This window comes from Cervus canadensis, chromosome 21, assembly GCF_019320065.1.
Source record: "Cervus canadensis isolate Bull #8, Minnesota chromosome 21, ASM1932006v1, whole genome shotgun sequence".
Lineage (NCBI taxonomy): Eukaryota > Metazoa > Chordata > Mammalia > Artiodactyla > Cervidae > Cervus > Cervus canadensis.
Genome location: NC_057406.1, coordinates 4,096,146 through 4,103,370, shown reverse-complemented (window position 1 = coordinate 4,103,370; position 7,225 = coordinate 4,096,146). Strand labels below are relative to the sequence as shown.

Sequence of the window (7,225 nt, the reverse complement as noted above, 5' to 3'; positions counted from 1 at the left end):
CGCTGGTGTTCCTGGGGAGTCATCTCTGGGCTGAGCACCAGGCTGGTAGCCATCTGCACCTTTGTTCACGTCTTGTTACCGGGTGCCAGGGGGAGCTGTTATCATCATGCCAGGTTCGAGATGAGAAAGCCGAGCCCTGGCAGGTCAGGCCCCAGCCACAGCGGCTTGGGGACGCTGAGATCTGAATCCAGGCTTCTTTGACTCTAAGTTCCGTGTTGAACACGACACTCAGTCTGGGGCTGGAGACACTCACTGGGGACACTCACTTCCAAAGTTCTGTGGGTTCTAGCTTAGTGTGGAATTCCACTGGCCTTCACCTGGCCCTGGAAGCGTGCCCCCTGGAAGGGGCCTTGACCTGGGGGACCAAGGGGGCAGACCTTCCTCCTAATTCAATTCCCTACCCCGAACACCACACTGAGATGTCCACTTACGTTCCAGCCCTCGCCCTAAATGGTAGTGACAAAGAAGCCCTCTTCACCTTTCCCGGGGACCCCAGGACATCAGGCACAAATTAAAGACAGTCCCCAGCTGCCTCTCCTGATGGAAGGCTTGGCAGATTGGAAAAGGGCGTCCGCTCTCTGGATGGGTGCGGTCCCATGTCCAGGCATTCAGTTTGGCCCATTTGCAGTGGGCGGCATCCAGGCCACCACTCACCTCTTGGCCTGGCGTCATGTGCAGTAAACAGCTTCATGCTGGGCGGCCCTGACTTCCCTCGGCAAGGAGGCCATCAGTCACAAGTGCACGGTGTTCCGGAGCCTGCCACCCGGGACCCGTTCCAGTGACACGATGAGAGAAGAGGTCATATTGATCCATGCTCTGTGTGTGCCAGGCACTATTCTAAGCATGCCTAGTGGTATCAACTCATCAATCTGCACCGAGCCCCATGAGGCACATTCTCTTATCATCCCCATTTGACAGATGGGCAAACTGAGGTTGTCATTTGAAAATACAAGGGCCATGGGGCCAAGCCTCTTTAATTTTTATTTTTTGTATTATTTATTTTATGTCGTCATACAGCCAGTTAACAGTTGTGATAGTTTTGGGTGGACAGCAAAGGGACTCAGTCGTACATACACATGTACGCATTCTCCCCCAAACTCCCCTTCCATGCAGGCTGCCACATAACATTGAGCTGTGTTCCCTGTACTACACAGTAGGTCCTTGTTGGTGATCCATTTTGAATACAGCAGTGTGCACATGTCCATCCCAAACCCCCTAATTATCCCTTCCCCCGATCCTTCCACCTGGCAACCATAAGCTCCTTCTCTAAGTCTGTGATGTCCAAGCTCCTTTTTAAGTTTCTTCGTCTGTTTGGCTGAGTGCGGTCCTGTCTGCAGCATGTGGTATCTTCCCTGCATCACGTGGAGTCTTTCGTTGCAATGCATGGACTCTCTAGAGGCGGCACACAGGCTCCAGGGTGCGTGGGCTCAGTAGTTGTAGTACTCAGGCTTAGTTGCTCTGAGACATGTGGGATCTCAGTTCCCTGACCAGGGACTGAACCCACGTCCCCCGCATTGGAAGGCAGATTCTTAACCACTGGGCCACCAGAAGCAGCCCCTTAAGCTTCTTTACACACATCTGACCGGTCCCTCTGCCCAGTCCTCTGGGCACCCCTCTGTATAACATCGGAGCAGGCGGGTGTGGTCCAAACCCTCCGTGGGCAGGCTCCTGCCTGTCATTGCAGCCACATCCCAGTGGGCCCTGCCCACCCTGCCCCAGTTGTACTCCAAACCCTCCCCATACAAGGCCTTTCCGCGGCTGTCTGTCCATCCAGTCTGCCTGGCAAACCCCTCTTCTTTATCTTTCAGTATGCGCACTTGAGCATCGGTATTTTTGGTCTCTGTTCAGACCAGCTCCCTCCTTCCTTCCTTCGGGTCTGCGGGTCCCACCGTGTACGTCTGTCACGGGATGCCTGGCAGCTTCTCAGTGCTCACAGCCCGCCTCCTGCAGTCAATAGTGGGTCCTAGGAGACAGGCCTGGCTGCTGTGGGCAGGGTTTGGCAGAGAAGGGCCCCATCTCTCTCTTCCCTGCATCCCCCTCCTAGACCAGAATTCTAGGTTAGGCTCCTGTCAGAGATTCAGACCTAATGTTTGTTGTAAACAGCATCTTTCTAGATCTGATGGCTGCAAGATTCTAGTCTGTCTGCTCTCATACTTGTTTGGTGCCCCTGGCTTGCTGGCGTCCTGGGCCTGTGTGAAATGATCCTGCAGAGGCCTGGAGGGAAAGCACAAAGACACGTAAATCATGTGGACGTTCCATTCATTTCAATGAACCAGAGGCCAGGATCTTGGCAACGCACCAGGAAAGGCCCAGGAAGATGTTTGGTGAGTGAGCCTCAGCCTCGAACTTCCTCCCAGGAGACACATTTGGGTTAATGGGGACAGCATCCTGTGAGTCCAGGGTAGGGGCTTTCTGACTTGAGAGGAGCCCTAAGTAGGAAACTCTTACTCTCCTAAACACCTCATTCTGAAATCACACCATGCTTGCCTTCTACGGGGGCTCCCCTCAAAGGCTCAGCAGGTAAAGGATCCACCAGCAGTGCAGGGGATGGGGGAGACGTGGGTTCAATTCCTGAGTCAGGAATTGGGTCATTCCTCGGTGGAGGAAATGGCAACTCATTCCAGTGTTCTTGGCTGAAAAACCCCACGGACAGAGGAGCCTGGCGGACTACAGTTCATGGGGCCGTAAAGAGTTGGACATGACTGAGCACGCACGCATGCCTTCTATGACTGCAAGAGGTGTGAACTGGGTGTAATACCCAAGTTCCTGGTGGGTTTTCCAAACACCACAGCAGTGTGGCATTCTGGGTCACGGTCTGTGGCTTATGGAGGGTGGCTGGGTGGCACCCACATGCAGGCCCCCATTGCCACGAAGTGCTGACCCACCTGGCAACGTAAGGTCGTGCCCACTGAGGCTCCAGCTGCTGAGAAACATTAAGCTTGGCAGCTCTGCCTACTTGTGTGGTCAGTCAGTTTTGGGGAGTGGTGGCTGAAGACATGGAGAGAAGTTAATGATTTAAGAGCTATGTAGGGGACTCCGCTGGTGGTCCAGTGGTTACGAATTCGCCTTCCAATGTAGCGGAAATGGGTTCGATCCCTGGTCTGGGAACTAAGACCCCACATGCTGCAGGGTAGCTAAGCCTGTGGGCTGTAACTACCCACGCTCTAGGGCCCGTGCTCCGCGACACGGGAAGCTAAGGCAGGGAGAAGCCCGAGGACCACCGCAGAGAGTAGCCTCCACCCCCCACAACTGGAGAAAGCCTCTGCACAGCAACGGAGAGCCGTGTGCTGCTGCCAGGACCCAGCGCAGCCAAAAATAAATAAATACACATTTTAAACAACAACATGGAGTGCCGCGGGCAACTGCACAGAGAGGGAGGAAGCGGAGGGACCCTTAGCTTCTTTCTGGCTCAGCCGCTGGCTGGTGGAGGCGTCTTTCACAGAGGACGGGGACACAGGAGGCAAGCCAGGTGGGGTGAAAGCCTGTGTATTAGCCGCTAGCGCTGCCGTCACAGAGTACTGCAGGCCGGGGGAGCTGAAATGCAGATGCAGATCTAGACACGTTTATCGTCTCTCGGTGCTGGAAGCGGGAAGTTCAAGGTCAAGGTGGCTGCAGGTTGGTTCCTGCTGAGGCCTCTCTCCTTGGCCCACAGCTGGGCGTCTTCTTGAGTCCTTACACAGTCATCCTCCTGTCTTTGTGTCCTGATCCCCTCTTCTTAGAAGGACACCAGGCTTCCCTGGAGGCTCAGCTGGTAAGGAATCCGCCTGCAATGCAGGATATCTGGGTTCAATCCTGGGTTGGGAAGATCCCCTGGAGAAGGGAAAGGCTACCCACCCCAGTATTCTGGCCTGGAGAGTTCCATGGACTGTATAGTCCGTAGGGTCATAGAGAGTAGGACACGACTGAGTGACTTTGACTTTCATATTGCATTAGGACCCACCCTAACGATCTCATTTTAACTTAATCACCTCTTTGAAGACCCGCATCTGCAAGTGCGGTCCCGGTCTGAGGATTAGGACTCCAACAGATGAATCTTGGAAAGACACAGTTCAGCCTGTAACAGGATACGTTTAGCTTTTTTCCCTTCCTTTTTGGCCATGCCATGTGGCACGTGAGATCCTTATCCCCCAACCAGAGATCAAAGCCGTACCCGCTGCGGGGTAGTGCAGTGTCTTAGCCCCTGGACCACCATGGAAGCCCCAGTGCATGTATTTTTAAACAGATTGAGTCCTGGGGACCCTGAAAACACCCAAGAAGCCATGTTGGATGTGTATGTCTGGGTTCAGAGGGAAGGGCTTGGCTGGGGCTGTGAATTGGTGGGGGAGTGCTCAGTGGTACAGAAATGGTAACTGGGGCCACAGGGGCGGAGGAGTCCATCCAGGAGAGAGAGTGGAGGGAGAAGAGATCCAGGACCAAGCCCCCAGCAGCACAACACGGGACAGGCGGGTGAGGCTGTGGCTGGTGGGACCAGAGACGATCCCGGGGAGGGTGGGGTCACAGAAGGGACCCCAAGAAAGAGACTGCAGGTGTTCAGTCATCCTTTTGAACAGGTGCCCTGATTTCCATGCAGCCCTCTTTCTCTTTCCTGTCTCCCACAAGATGGCAGACGGCTTGGGTCAGGGACTTACTCTTACTTTTATCCAAGCCCCCCTCCCACCCCATCTCGCCCCAGGGCCTGGTTCAGGATTAGAATAAAAATTGAAATCTGAACATCCATTTCCAGTTTTCCTTAGGCAAGTATAAATTTCTGTTTTCATGAAATCAGCCTAGCCCTGGGAGTTAAAGGTGGGTAACTCTGTCCTCTGACGGCAAGAGGCTCCCGTGCCCCCCCAAGGCAATCCCGTGGCAGCAAGCGACCGTGAGCTAAAATGAAACACCCAGATGTGCTGTTCGACTTGGAAGGGGGAAGAAACCCGGCAGTGCTCACTGTGGCTTTGTCTGGCTTTTAAACACCGATTGGTCAAAGTGAGTGATGCTTTCCAGATGCTCCTGGCTGCCCCAGCCAGGAGTCCGGCTGGCCAGCTGGGCCCCCTCTGCGGGCCTCTCTCCAGCCCAGCCTCCCTCGCAGACAGACGGCCTGCCTCAGGCCGGCTTCCACCGCCTGGCTGGAGCTGCGGGGCTGTGGCCTCGCTTCCTGCTGCAGGGTGGGGGCTGGGCGGATGGTCCCCAAGGCCCCTTCCAGCTCTAACAGGCAGCAGTTGTGTGCCTCCTGGGCCAGCCCTCGAGGACCCCCACGGGGGAGCGGTAATGAGGCCTTTTATTGAAGACTGAATGCTGGGAAAGATTGAAGGCGAGAGGAGAAGGGGACGACAGAGGATGAGATGGTTGGACGGCATCATTGACTTGATGGACATGAGTTTGAGTAAGCTCTGGGAGTTGGTGATGGACAGGGAGGCCTGGAGTGCTGCAGTCCACGTGGTCGCAAAGAGTCGGACACGACTGAGTGACTGAACTGAACTGATATGAAAAGTGCTTGGTGATCTTCTGGGACACTGCCCCACACGTCTGTCCCCAGATGCCGGCCCAGCCAGCATTCTCCGGGCAGGGCTGCCTGGATAATGTACTCCTGGTGACGTCAGCCCCTCCTCCACCTTCACCCCACCCCTCCCCCACCCTCACCCCACCCCTCCCCCTGAGCTGCTGTCTTTTGGAGTTTATCAGACTTTGATGTAAGTCAATGAACAGGCTTCTTCTCCTAGAGTAACTGTCTCAGATTCTTACACTTGAATTGGTGAGACATCTATGTTTGAATTTCTTTCAAACTTCTAACTTCAAAATAATTGTAGACTCGCAGGAAGTTGCAAAAATATCACAGGGAGACATTTCTGCTTCTGTAAAGATAGAGTCCATGTACTTTTCCCTATTCCTCCCACTAAGTACAGCTGAAAATTATGAATGCTTTATATAAAGCTAAAGATGGAGGGCAGGAGGAGAAGGGGGCGACAGAGGATGAGATGGTTGGATGGCATCTTTGACTCAATGGACATGAGTTTGAGCAGGCTCCAGGAGATGGTGAAGGACAGGGAAGCCTGGTGTGCGACATGGTGTGCACATGCGACACGGGGTCGCAGAGGGTCAGACACCACATAGATACTGAACAACAATAACAACAATATGAGAAGACTCTTAAAGGGGGAAAGAAGCAGGTGGGCTGAGTAGGGACCTCAGGACCCGAGGAATTGCACATCAGCCAGTTCGCCGGGTTTTCTTTTGCCTCATGTATCCCCTGGAGAAGGATAAGGCAACCCACTCCAATATTCTTGCCTGGAGAATTCCATGGACAGAGGAGCCTGGCGGGCTACAGTCCAAGAGGTCGCGAAGAGCCAGACACGACTGAGCGACTGAGACACACACATCCCGGACTTGGAGGTGGAAAAGCTGGTGTTTGAAAACGCCAACAGGCACAGAAAAACAAAAGCCTGTCTCCTGGGCCAAAGGACCAGGAAAGGGCAGCCAAGCAAGACAGAAATCTTTTAGACAATCACTGCCCTACTTTAACTAAACACACAGAAGAAAACACAGCCCCGCCCACACCAGACTCTAATGAGGTGTTCCAACGTCCCCACTGGGCTAGTGTCAGAGAACTGAGTGGGGAGCCAGGCCTTTCACCTCTGCCAGCTGGAAATGAGGCCCCCTCTCTTGTGGTGTCTGTAGAGACACGTGGGGAGTCCAGAATTCCACCCCAAGCTGGCAAGTAACAAATCATCTCTCCTCCTCCCCACTGGGGTTTTGTCAGAGGAGGCCGGGCAGAGAGTCAGGCCGGTCACATTGGCCCAGTGGTAACAGGGACACTCCTCCGCCCTCGACATGTGTCCAGGTGGAGACAGGAACCCAAGCCCTTCCGCCCGCCCCAGCCAGGGAGATCTCGGTGGAGGCTAGGGGAGCGCCCACACCCCCGCCAGCGGTAGTGAGGAGCACATGGGTGCCAGCAAAGGCCAGGCGGGAAACCAAGATTTCTATCTCCACTTGGCAGACACCCCCCTACCCCACCCCACCTCCTCTGCCAGAGCAGAGGGAGTGGAAACCAGCTGAAAAAGAAGCTTTAAATAAGATCCAGGGGGCTTCGCTGATGGTTCAGATTCTCTAATCTGCCTGCCAATGCAGCAGACAAGGGGTTCAATCCCAGATCCAGGAAGATCCCACATGCTACAGAGCAACAAAGCCCATGCCCCACAACTATTGAGCCTGGGAGCTGCGACTACTGAAGCCCACACCCCCCTAGAGC

The 7,225-nt window shown here is 54.5% G+C and overlaps 1 long non-coding RNA gene across 1 annotated transcript; it reads right to left on the bottom strand.

Moving 5' to 3' along the window:
- Positions 1–963: 963 nt before the first annotated feature.
- Positions 964–3,184, bottom strand: LOC122423549. Its single transcript, XR_006264177.1, has 2 exons — positions 2,300–3,184; positions 964–2,214 (listed from the first exon to the last, which is right to left on the bottom strand). It is a non-coding gene; the product is annotated as an uncharacterized LOC122423549 (long non-coding RNA).
- Between the last annotated feature and the right edge of the window lie 4,041 nt (positions 3,185–7,225).